This window comes from Calliphora vicina, chromosome 5 (genome assembly GCF_958450345.1).
Source record: "Calliphora vicina chromosome 5, idCalVici1.1, whole genome shotgun sequence".
NCBI lineage: Eukaryota > Metazoa > Arthropoda > Insecta > Diptera > Calliphoridae > Calliphora > Calliphora vicina.
The window spans coordinates 81,258,260-81,272,687 of NC_088784.1; positions in this window are offsets into that span (position 1 = coordinate 81,258,260).

Sequence of the window (14,428 nt, forward strand, 5' to 3'; positions counted from 1 at the left end):
GAATACAACTCTCATGTGTGGGCCGGTGCTTCGAAGTCTATTTTGGAGTTACTCGACCGCGTACAGGAGAGGGCGAAGTTGCTTATCGGTGACAGTAGGGTATCTAGCTCTATTGACTCACTGGAACATCGTCGCAATGTGGGTTGTGTTTCACTGTTCTACCGATACTACAATGGTATGTGCTCTGCTGAAATTAGGGAACTTGTTCCCGAAACCCGTAGATTTTTACGCAACAGACGCTCTTCGGCAAGGGCACATCAATTCGTTATCGACTGGATAGTAGATCGCACAACATATTAGAGGGAAAATTTGTTCTTTAGCCGTACTACCCGTATGTGGAATAAGCTTCCTCCTGAAGTATTTCCTGTCACTTTCAATATAGGAAAATTATAATAACAAATTTTTGAATTTTTTTTAAAGAATGCGTAGATCATTTCCTTGAATAACTCTTTGGTCGCTTAGTAGGATGCGAGTAGGATATCTATCAAAGTAAATGTTTTAACTCATCTCTAGCTTTGTTTTCCAAAACTTCATTGCATCTGCGGCTCATTGAATCAACAAATTTTTTTGTAAACGTCCTTATCAATGAAAAATCACCCTTTCTGGATTTTTTCTCATAATTCGTCCTTATTTTTGGACTGAAGCCCTCTAGCTTACTCTTGAGCACTCCCCAAAGGTGTTCCACTGGGTTAAGGTCCGCTGACTGCCAATGCCATTCCATAAGAGTTGACAGAAAATCACTCTTTTGCCAATTTCGAGGGAGTAAACTCTGATCATTGCCCTTCTGAAACTCCCATCTGAAGGGATGCTCTTCCTCAACCAATGGAAACATTATTGATGATTGATATTTTTGTGTTGTTCAATTACATGATATGAATAAAAGGAAACTGAAATATCCCGATTTACCGTCTGCTTAAAGTCTTCTACTGTACTCAGACGACCTATTATCTCCTATTAATCAACATCTATCAGATTTGTCGCTACATAGGTCCCATTTTGCACATAAAATTGGGACTTATGTAGCAGTATATGAAGGCATTAGATAAAACTGGTCCATGTTTTGCATTCCTTTTAAGAAGCTGGTATTTGTGATGACCACAAGTAATGAAAGTCATCGATTTCATGTATTCAATTATCGGTTTAGAAGCAGCGGCTTGGAAACATTTTGTTGCCGTTGTGAGACATTTTTTAGGAAATCATAATGCTGAACGAGGAATTCATTATAGACCTTTTAATTAGCTTTACAATGTGGATGTAATATGCGCGTCAAATTACAATATCTGCACAGACGAACATCGCATTCGAGTTAGAATACCCCAGCTAGCTTGCCCCAAAAACCAGCAAAAGTTTCTGGTCCTATTCAAAAGAATTCGGAAAAACACCGGCATTTCCATTCCTCCTCTTCTTACGGATTTGTATTTAAAACTAAGCTAAAGGAAACAAGTAAGAGAGCTATATTATATACCCTTCACCAAATTATACTTCAAAATAAAAATTTCAAATATTTTTAGGTAAAAAAATTTATTTTATAATTTTTTTCCAAAGTTGTTTTTTTAATTTTTTGGAAAATTTTTTTTTTCAATTTGTTATTTGTGATACATATTGTATCTTGTAATATTCTTCAGAACTTGGGCACCTAAGAAAGTCCTATCCGGACTCAATGTGAACATCCCTGCTCAGGATTGTAATCCAACATTTCGAAAGCATGATGGACTAGTTTCGAAATTGATCTCGGGTAGGGGTAGAATTTTCTCATCATCCTAGATTCCTTTGTGGACATAGTTATAGATGGTGTTTGCTCCTAGAAGTTCATATTGAGCTCTGGAGTCTCACAGGGCTCTGTTCTCTCTCCTTCCCTTTTTTTAATTTTCATGAATGATTTACTAACAATTACTTCAAATTCAATTTATTCTTTCGTGGATGACAATAATATCTGTCACTCATATTTATTTGTTCATAGACCAACTCTTTCTGAGATTAAACTCTCAATAATGAATATGAATGACTCGATAAATCGTGACTTAAAACAATCTCCAGATGTGGTAAATTTAACCGAGTTAATTTCAACGCACTCAATACTCAGTGTTGCCTATTGACACATAAACGTCTAGAGATTTCACAACAATCAATTCTTCGTATGGATAACGAAACTATTGGAGTTTCAGATAACCTTTTGAATCTAGGTTCGAGAAGACAGTGTGACGTCCGTTGGAATCATCATATATTCTGTGTTGCGAAGGAAACTTTTAGGAGTTTGGGATTCATCAAACGGTTTCGGATATATTCTGCCCTTCCGAACTTCTTCGTATATATACTAGCTTCCTTTGTAAGGTTTTTAATTTCCCGATTTTTTTTTGATTCCCGAGAATCGGTAAAATTTTTCTCAACATTACCGGGTACCCGGCAATTCCCGAAATATACAATATTACTGTAAACTATGAATAATATATCAACATTTCATAAACAAACTTAGTGTTAGAATCATTTGGTCAATTCACAAGGTCTCTTATCATGTCATATTGTCATAATGTCCTAATATTTCACAATGGTTTTTATTGTATTTCCAGTAAAAAATTTCCAAAAATAATACTACTCTGTAGCTATGTTTATTGTGTTATCGTAACCAACCAGCAGACACCTGCGCCGAATGCCTAAGTGTCGGTTAAGCCGAGCCGCCGAGTCGTGATATATTAGGACATTATGACAATATGACTGATAAGAGACCTTGTGAGTTGACCAATTATATATAGAGCTTCGTATTAATTAATTCAATTTGTGCTAAATTCACTAAAATCTTAATCCGTAATTCAAAAATTTCAGCCTTTTATTTCATAAATCCATTCTCAATATCTAAGGAAGCTAAAAATCCTTCAAAACCTTCATTTAAATTGAATTAATTTTGAAGTTAATAACAGAATTTATTCAAACTTTGAATGATTAAATTTTTGTTAATTCAATTCTACTACAAATTGAATTAAAATGTTTTTTCGTCATTCAGTTTTATTTAGCTTTTAATCATTTTCAAAATGAATTGAAAAAACATTTCATAAGCCTTTTAGTAAAAGGAGTGAATTCAATACATTTAGCTTAATAGTTAAGAGATAAAATATATGTTGATCGAGAAAATTTCCAAATTATTGGATTCAAAGGTGAATTTTTATAATACAACATCTGCAAAACACACTAATTATAAAGCTGTCATTGTTACCAAAATGGCCAAAATCAATTCTATACTTGAAAATACCAAATGGTGTGCCGCCATCAAAAGTAGGGACCGTAGGACTAGCGTTTTCTGGAATATTTCGCACCGGTCAATCTTGGCATTTAAGATTATTCACCTTTATTTCTAGATCGTGCAGTTTTCCATATGCTTTTTTAAATGTTCATTCGAAAAACACCAAATAAATAATAATAATAAGCGGTCTATTATTGCCGAGATATAAACGAAAAAATGTAAAATAAACTTTTTTTTAACTACTTTTTAATTCCCGGGAATCCCGACTGAAAATCTCGAGAATCGGGTAGTGAAAAATTGCCAAGATTCTCGGGATAAAAACCCTATTCCTTTGTCCAAAAAAGGAACACAATTTCCACATATTGGTCGGAGCCAATAATTGAATTTTATTTGTTGAATAATGTGGATACTAGGGTATTCAATCGACTAATGATCGTTCGATTAATCGAATGATTTCTTACGAATAATTATTCGAACAATTTAAAAATGGCCATTTTTCGAATAACGAATAATTCGAACAATTTTATGTAGAATAATCGATTAAAACGAATAAATGTTCATATATATTTCAATTTATTACATTAATTAAAATTTTTCATAATTTCAAATTTAAACAAGTAATAATGACTCACAAAAATTGTATTGTTTCTGAAATTGGACAAATAACTAAAGACAAAGAGACAAAGTGTTCCGATAGCTCCTTCTATAAATATATAAATATTACTGCAAGAAGTTACAATTCTAAAAACAAATCTTTCAAAATTTTTAACTTAGGATTTGAACCAATGAAAATAAAAGATACGGAATAAAATATTTGTTATTTCGCGGGCGAAATATTAGAATAATCGCTATTAATAATCAAAATTGTAACTTATATTAAAGTGGAGATGAATGTGATGGAGAATGTGATTTTGAAACGGTCGTCGAAAGTGATGTTGAGGATGATATTTATAATGATTACATTGAAATAGATGAAGGCCATGATCTTAAAATATATGTATATATGTGATGTTATTAACCGCGTACGTAAAAGTGTTCCAAAATTTTTAATAAATCGAATGATAAACACAAATATTGCAAACTAATGTTTTGTTGCAAGAAAAGCATGGAGCTCGTCTTATACATTATTTTGAATATCTTTGTCTAACATGGAAATAAACGTTTTGCGTATTTGTAAATGCGTCAATCATGCACTGCCTGACTTCAAATTAGCCACGTTCACTGACAATGATATCAAACTTTGGACAGATTCCCTTTATTGTGTAATTCCCCAAGACCACTTTATTAAGCAAAGATTCTGCAACGTTGTTAGAGCTTGATTTATAATACAATTTGTCATAAATAATTTAGAAATAGTGAATAATTAATTTACTAAAGAATTAGTTACTCAATTTAAAACCCGAATTAATGAACGACATAAAAAAGTTCTTAATACGTTTATATTGTATTTGAATTCAGGATTATGTCCAACTAGCTTAAATTTTTTAAAGCATAGCTCCAAAACGGAAAAAGGGTTTGCTAGTCAATTGTTTTGTAGATTGTTCGGGAGTTAATCTGATGAGAATATTTCTGTTGAAAATTTAATGATGGACTTTGTTTTCGAATGTTTTTTAACATTATCAATACTTGAATTGTTAACTTTAACGTTATTTTTTGGTTTTCTATAACAAACAAATATTAAAAATCCGACATCAAAACTTCATTCTTTACTTTTTTTAAAAAAATTAAATTATTCGAATAATTCGATTAATTTTAAACGTATCACTCTGCTCAAAAGGTTTATATGGATATCCAACCAGCTAAACTGACGAACGGATATCGTTAAGTCTAACACTAAGGCAGTGATTATTATTCGATCGGTTTACTTTAAGGTGGGTGTTGGATTTATATGCTATCGAAGGTTGCTTGAGACTATCTTTTTGACTCGAGTTAAAGTTCAAAAATTTTAAATTTTTTAAAATTTCGTTTAAATATAATTTTGAAAATATAAAATTTGCGATTTGAGATGGACCTAAAATTTGGTGATTCTTTTTGTAGGAAAATTGCTATGTTTATACATCTATGGGTTAACGAAATACAAAAGCTATTTCTATTTGAATTTTTTTAACATTTAATTTTATTTGAAAATATTTCTACTTTGACCCAAAATTTAAGCATTTGGTTTTTAGAAGACGGGGGACAACATGGAAAACATAGTATAAAGTCCCAAATAAGGGCCACCCTAATATACAACCTAGAACATGACCCTCAATCTGATATGATATATTTAATAAATAACAACCAACAAACAATACGCATTTTAGCTTCAACAAAATATTTCAAGTTCATATACAAAATTTGCAATCACACAACTTTTGATTTTCAAATTTTAGCAGTTATTCAAAACAGCAATAAACCATTGAAAGAAACTTATTTATTAAATAAAATGCTACCTAACTTTTTATTTATTTGTTTCTGCCGTAAAACAAAAAAGTTATTTCAAATTTTAAAAATGATGAAATGTTTTTCTTAAGCTTTGATGATTTTGACAAATAAAAAAAAAACACCAAAATTCGCTGATACTTTTCAGGACTTTTAGTTGTTTCTTTGTTAAAAGAAGAAAACAACAGCCGTAAATTCTTTTTATTGCCAATAATACTCACAATCAAAATGGAAAAACTTTCTCCTCATTGATTTTTACGTTGTACTTAAACGTTTTACCGCTGGCAAAGAAATCAAAAAAAAAAATAAGAAGTAAAGTAAAAGATGCAAAATAAGAAAAATTCCGAACAAATTGTACAAATATGCAAAGTAGTCATAATTTTCGTTAATTTTGTGTAAAATATGAGCGGTACGTTTAATGTTCACATTCTGTTTTACAACAAAAAAATCAATGAACTATTTATGTTGGTACCTTTCCACGAATTTGTAGAAAATTGTTTGCAAACAAAAACTTTTTTATGCATCAACTAATTTCAATCAGCCAAAATGTATTTGTGCTGGTGTATGAAAAACCAAAAACAACAAATAAAACTTTCTCAATAATGCTAAACTTGAAATAATATAATTCCTTAAGCAAAAAAAGTTTTTGTGGATATTATTTGTCCTTTTATATTTCTGGATTTGTGGATTTGTTTTCCATAATCATCAAAGTAATATTGTAGAGTAAAGAAATTTTATAGACATAACATACATACTTTTTACTTTGCAAAATAAATTTGTAAAACTATTTGTTGAACAAAGTTGGCATTTGCATATTGCTATAAAAATTTAGAAAATTTAAAAGAATTCATTGGAAAAAATATATAAAAATTATTTTAAATAATAAAACTTGAAAAATTAAAGAGATTTATTAACTTTGGAAATGAGTTCTGGTTAATTTTAAAATAATATTTATTATGAACTCATCTTAGGCCTAATCTATTCGGTTTAACTACATCAACAGACATCTCCTATAGCTGGAAGTCTGGACAAGAGCGGGCTTAAACAGATAGTATTAAGCAATATTATGGAATTCATAACAAATTGAAAGTAAAATCAATTATAACGTTTTTACATAATAATGTAGCTTAATGGGAATTACCCAAGGTATATGAAATAGTCATACAACATCCACTACAAAAACAAAAAACATCAGCCACTAACATGGAATAAAGACTACAGTTGGTTTCAAAAGTATTCAATGCATTTTATAAAGACTAATTAAAGATTTTGTTTTGAGGAAAGTAAAAATAAACAAGTAAGAGAGCTATATTCAGCTGTGCCGAATCTTATATACCCTTCACCATATATACTTCAAAATAAAAATTTGAAATATTTTTAGGTAAACAAAATTTATTTTTTTTTCAAAGTTGTTCTTTTGATTTTTTGTAAAAAAAATTTTTTCGAATTGTTTTTTTAAATTTAATTTTTTTTTGTTTAAATTTAAATTTTTTTTTTGTTTTTTCAATTTTTTTTAATATTTATTTTGACCCATCGAGGTCCAACTTACTAGGTCTTGTATACATACGTCGTTGCAAAGGTCTTTGAAATATCTATCATTAGATCAGCGAAAAGCAATGACTTAGTAATCCAGATATAGGTCAAAAACAGGTAAAAAAATCGAGGTTGTCTTGGTTTTTTCCTTATTTCTAAGCCATTTTTGGATCGATTTTCTCGATTTTAAATAGCAACTGAGCCGGAAGAATGCCGGAGATATTGAAGTATGAATCGTTTATGTAAGTTATTTGGTGGCTTCGGAAAGTTGATTTCAACAGACAGACGGACATGGCTTAATCGACTCCGATATCTCTAAGGATCCAGAATATATATACTTTATAGGGTCGGAAAATTATATTGGTACATACAATTATTTCGGCCCGAAATCGGTTCATTATTTAACGTAGGCCCCATACAAATGTCCTCCTGAAATTGGACTATATAGGTCATAAATTTTTAATTCATATAGGTATGTACACAAATTTCGCTCCAAATAAGTTTTATATATACGGAAATTATACGACCTAATTTTATGATGATCGGTCCATAATTAGTCATAGCTCCCATATAAGGACCGCTTTCGAAAATCATTTTAACGAGCATAAATCTCTTAAAAATGTTGGTCTAAACATAAACTTGAACAGAAATAACTGTGTTATATAAACATAAATAACTCGAACGAATTTCATGGCGATCGGTCCATAATTAGTCGTAGCTCCCATATAATGCACTCTTCCGAAAATCATTCACGAAAATAATTGTTTGAAATTTAAAAAAAAAATGATTATTTACTTAGTGTAGGATATTATATGGTCGGGCCTGTCCGACCATACTTTCTTACTTGTTTTTATCGTGACGATATGCAAAAATTATATTAATTCGAAATATATTGTTACGAAAAAAGATAACCAGATATTGCGAAAATGGGATTTAGTGTAGCAGCTCGACTAGTAAGCCACAATATTAAAAAAAAAAAAATTGCCCATAGGGTCCATATTTCCTTCGAGTCTGAGTAAATTCTTTGTAGATAAATAGGGAACAAATCAAGGTTTCCAAAGTTGCTTTCCGTTTTCTGATTCCGGCTTTGGAATTTTAGAACATGTGGACCAATTTTGGTATAAAAAAAAGTGGGGCATGTTTTTTATACCAAAATCTTCTCCATAAAGATGCCTTACAGAAAAATATGTATAAAATTGTTATATGTTCTTAAAGAAAGTTTTGTTTTAATAAATAGAGAGTTATGTCACCTTTTCGCCCAAAAATCGACTATTTTTTTTAATCTTTAAAATAGAAAATCGTTTATTTTTTTGTATCCATAATTGATATTGCTGTGAAATCTTTTGAAATTTTTGATTCTGCCCCACTGTGCATTGTTAGCTATGAACTTTTCCCATCTTTCTGGCAAGTGGTTTTGCCTTTATTTACTCCTCAGAAGTTCCACAGACGTCATTTACCTTAAAAAGTTAAAAAATTATAATATGCTGATTTTCCATTATGAAAAATATAAAATTTTAATTAATGTAAAATTTTAACGGTTAGAGATATCATGACAAAATTTGGAACTAATGTAGACTAAATGTCCTTAAATTAACGACATTATAATTTTTAAAATTTTTTATGTTCAAATACCGAAATTTCTAAAACGGGGAAAATATATTCCATAAACTGAGTTTTTTTAGAAAAGTGCCTACTGTTACGTTACTTACCATGTGATAGTAGAAAAACTTTGTAAGTATTTAAGAAACATATAAGGTTATACAAATATGAAGCTTTTTTGAGGATAGCTGCTTTGGCTTTTTAGAATATTTTACTGATATGCGTGTTTGGGACTTGGTCCCCTTAAGGAAGCCAAATTTCACTTTACACGCTTTTGCATTAAGTTATCTATAAGGATCATATAAAAATTCTATATAGTCCCGAAGAAAATTTTTTTCTACAAAAGAAAAATATATGGTTTTTTTTAGGAAAAAACATAAAAAATACGGCACTTTTCACCTGTTTCAACTTTGGATGCGTTTAACTTTTTATAGGGACAAGATAACTGTTAACAAGTTTTTTTTTATTTTATTTTGAATTTTATCTTATTTTTGGCGATTTTTTTTATAATTTGAGATCCGAGGTGACCAAATTTGAGGGGCAACGCACTGGTCCCCATTAGCACTAGAAAGCTGAACAAACGTAAGTCAACTTTAAAACACCTCGGCTCCAATCATGTGAAATTTCGTAACAAAATATAAAATAGTTCCCGGAATACTGAATTATTTAAGAAAAAAAGTTTCTAAACCACTGTGCAACATATGGATTCCAAGCCAAAAGATCTGATCATCTTTTGAGGACAAGAACGAATCAAGCCAATGTAGAATGCTCTTTTGCAAAGTGAAGCGTAACCCAGAGAAAGCTTTCTGCATCGATCGAAACAAATAGTCTGGACTATAAAGCGGGTGAGACAAAATATCCCACCACTTCATTCTAAATACTTTTTAACAGGTATTGCAACATGTGGCCGAATGTTTTCATGATGGAATATTACGGCTTTATGTCTGACCGCATATTCTGTTGCATTCGATACATGTTCTGTGTTGTAGTCTGTCCAGATTTCAGCCGCTCATAATAGGTAGCAGCCTTTCGGTCTTATCAAATACAGTGTATTACCTTAGTGCCTGTTTTTGAGTTATAGTTTACTCAAAAGTGATAATTTTTGTATACAACTGTAATTAAAACGACAAAATCACTAAATAAATACTTCATTTGTATTCGTAAATATGTATGGATTTATGTCTATGAATATAAATCCCACATGGAATTAAGTGAAAAACAAAATTTTACTAATCGAATTTTAACTATTAAATAATAATCATAATACAAACTAATGAACCTTTAAAACATAAAACATTAGACAAAAATGCTTATGTACAGATGCCTTACCAGCAATTGGATGTTATATTTTTGATGCATACACTAAAATGTTTCTACATCGTTTCGAAGGAATGTTATTCAACTAATAATCAAAAAGTTTTCTGGATTGGAGACATGTTCTTTTTTCTTGCCTTTTTTAGATGAAAATGTGATAGTCCTATATAAAATAATTCGACACCAAAAAGTGCACTATACAATGAAAATAAATAGTGGAAGGCGAGGAGAGACGAGTTTCAACTTCAGGATGATATGTTTGGAAGACTTTTTCGATACAAATTGTTAGCAGGGTGTATCTATGTAAATGCAAATTCAATTCCATTCATACATATATTCGCAATCACACATACTGATTGAATGTACAGAAACCAGCAGGCAAAAATATCCTTACAAATTTAGTTGCACTAATATTTTCATATAGTAAATATAAAATTAAATAAATTATAAGTGAATAATTATATAATACTGTGGCTTAATACAGTTGAGAAAGATTGTACTCCTGAAGCCAAATTTACACACATAAATATTTACACTCTCTAATATTTACAAATACGGATAACTATTAGACAAGTCCTTAAAAAAAGAGATTTGATGGGTCTTATTTAGTTCAATTGTAGCTAAAACTAACTATTGCAACAATGAATTGTAATCGGATAACTAGAACTCGTGTCGAAAATGGGTTGATATTTTTAAAATTGGGTAAACAATGGTCGTTAGTAACAAACATGGGCATACTGCATTACTTTTTTACTGTAGTAAGCGTTTCAGTAATCAGTAAATGCTTACTGGTAATGTAAAATTCAGTAAAATTTACTGAATACTGGATTTTTTTTTCCAGGAGTCAGTAAAATTTACTGAATACTGATTTTTTTGTTCCAGTAATCAGTAAAAAAGTTCTGGTACTGCAAAGTGCCCATCTATGACTAGTAGCTATTTTATAAGGGCCTGTCTAATGTCCATATATTCATATTATACATACATATACAATCTATTATATATAAATATAGATTAGTATATATTTACTTATGTCTTATAACTACATAGTTATTATATAATATTGAATTAGAAAATAAGTTTTTTTTTTCACAAAAATTTTCCATTCACAACTTAACTGTCTGTTTATATTTATTTATAAAGAGCATTCGCATTAGTGTCTACATTTATTAGTCTATAAATCTTTTAACGTCATTATAGTTACAAATTGACTTGTTTAGGATTATTTTATTTTATCTTAATTCTGTGGAGGAATACAAATGTATTGAATTTATATGTTGGCAAATTTAATTAGTTTATTATTTTTACCAGATTGTATAGAAGAGAATTTTTGACATTTGTATTGAAAAATAAACAATTAATAATTTATGCAAATAATTTAAATTATAATAAAAACAAAAATAGAATGAGTAGCACTGAGACTCTCTCTGATTACACTCTGTTACAAAATGACACTTTTTGTCAGAACTTGAAAAGCCACCTAGTGGTTGTTGTAGGCCTAGGTGAGGACATACTAAAACCGTTTTCAAAGATCTTGAAATACCCTCAAAATTTTTAGTTATTTTGAAAAAACTGTTTTAGGGTACTGTTTTACATATTTTTAGATCGATTTCAAAATTTTTAACAATTATAGTTAAGTAAAGAATTAGGCTTTGATAAAATGTATGTATAAGATCTATATTCCTAGAAATTATTTAAGTTTTTATAAATTGTTTGGCTTTCTTTTTTATTATTTTTCCTAATTTTTCAAATTCAACAATAGTTATTTTAAATTTTGTCTATGAAACCCTATTTTTTTTGCACAGTAATTTATAGACAATTTTATGTAGACAGAAACGAGATATTAGTTATTCAAATCGGTTTATACTTGCAAAAGTTATTAAACTTTTTCGAAAAAAGTTCCACAAAATTTACCTTGTAAATTAAAAATTGTAGAAAAATATTTTTTTTTATAGTTTTTTGATTTTTTTTATTCGTACACAGAAAAAACTATTTCTTTAACCGTTTCAATTCAAATATTTGTCACATATTGAACTGGTTTCAATTATTTCATAATTAAATCAAGTATTCATTTGCTCAAAAAAAAAATTTCTTGATATTTTCTATTGAATTTTGAGTTTTGAATTTGATAATTTTGACAATTGAATATACAATTTTCGTTATTGGTTGAACTTCAAATACAAAAATTATTGCATAGATAATTTTCGTAATTGAAACACAAAAAATAACAAAAATGTGATTTCAATTACGAAAATTATCTATTCAATAATTTTTGTATTTGAAATTCAACCAATAACGAAAATTGTATATTCAATTGTCAAAATAATCAAATTCAAAACTCAAAATTCAATAGAAAATATCAAGAAATTTTATTTTTGAGCAAATGAATACTTGATTTAATTTTGAAATAATTGAAACCAGTTGAATATGGGATAAATGTTTGAATTGAAATATAATTTTTTCTGTGTGGGCTGGGGGCGAAAGTACTAAAAAAGGTGTTAATGAAAAGTTGAATAACTTTTACAATTTTTATCCGATTTGAATTATTATTATAACGATGGTTTGTTAAGAACTAAATTTCCTTAATACATTGGTATAAATTTGTCATATCAAAATAAGCAATGAAAAGCTATTCTTAACAAAAACAATACTTATAACTAACAAATGTATAAAAAAATACACGTCATTTTAAAGCGTAATCAGTTTTGTTTTTAAGCCCATTCAAAAATTTAAAGTCGGACAGAGACTGACTGAGTTACAGATCGATAAGTTCACCGACATAACTGAAAACGAGTTTTTCAGAACAACTTCTGAATTTGAGGGTGTTTTGGAAATTTTTTGAAACAATTTCTAATGTACTCAGCAAGCCCTATAACCTACCCTAGGTCGTTTTCCAAGTTTTTTTCCATCGTAGCACCGTATTATTAACCTCATCCAGCAATGCACAAGTCAGCAGTTTTACATTGATGTGAGTTTGATTTAACACTTTTTGGAAATAACATTTCCAAAACGAATTTATTTTCAAGTATTTAGTCAGAAATCAGAAAAATCCTAAGTCAAACAAAGTAAATATACTTTTTTATATTTTTTTCAAAGGAAACATTTTGTAAGTACTGTAGAAGAAAATTAATTTCAAAATTTGTATTAGGGCAAGGTCCAGAGCCTTCCGAAGTAGACCTATTTTTTACATAAATTTCCAATTTATGCCAAATTTTCATGAATCGCATAGCATGCCCCGACCTCGGTAACTTGAACAGAGTCTAACATCTAAAAATACAATTTTTACGGCAAATTTATTGAGTAGAAAATAACGTGCTTTTAGCTTCATCCCATTCCGATGCGGAAAGTTCGATTTTGTATCACTGTGTTATCGCCCAATAGCAATTTCTTCGGCATTTTCCAAAGTTATGGAGAACGTGGTTAATTGTCATCTTGTGAAATATTTAGAGTACAAGAATGTACTCAGTGATCGGCAGTATGGCTTTCGTAGAGAACGCTCTACGGGAAACTTGCTGGCTTTCCTATCGCAAAAACGGCATCGTTCCATTCACCGTTTTGGCCAAAGCAAAGTAATGGCTCTAGATATTTCCACACAGAGAAAATCGAATTTTGTCGGTTACAATAATTATCTCATAATTCGATTGGAATTACTGAATTTATTAGTACTAGTAACTGTTTTCAAATACAATTCTGTGAAAGGGACAGAAAGTACTAATGACTACTGTGAATTAATTTCAAAATAAATTGACTTTTCTTTTTTAATATACTTTATTTAATAAACATGCGCTAAAAGAAAGATGCATACATAAATATAAATTACAATTTTTTTTAGTGTTTTAAAGTATGATGTGATTTACAGTTTGCAATCAGTTTGTTCTTCCTTTTTTTTAATTTTTCCTGCAGCCACTGAATTATGCACGCATCCAGCAACTATCCAGAGTAGTATTATTCATGTGCCTAAAGTCAAATTGCTTTCTATTGAGAGAGTCAACTTAAATATACTTCTACGGTTGTTGGTTAATCGTCTCGTTGGCCTCAGCATTTGGTCAATGTTAAAGATAATAGCGTGTTGTGAACACTATCACTTCAAAAAGTGACAACCACTGAACTGCAATAGAAGACTTTTTAGTTTTGTACATAATTTTTCCACTGAATAGATTTTATAATGGGAAAATATTGTTTTATGGCTAGTTGAGAATTAGCTTTTCGGTATATTTCTTTCGGTGGTTCCACTCATGATTTTTTCTTCTTTAAACTCCTAAACAAATATTAAAATAAACTGTATTTCAGTTCTACACAGAGAAAACAGATTCGCGAAAGCAACCGAAT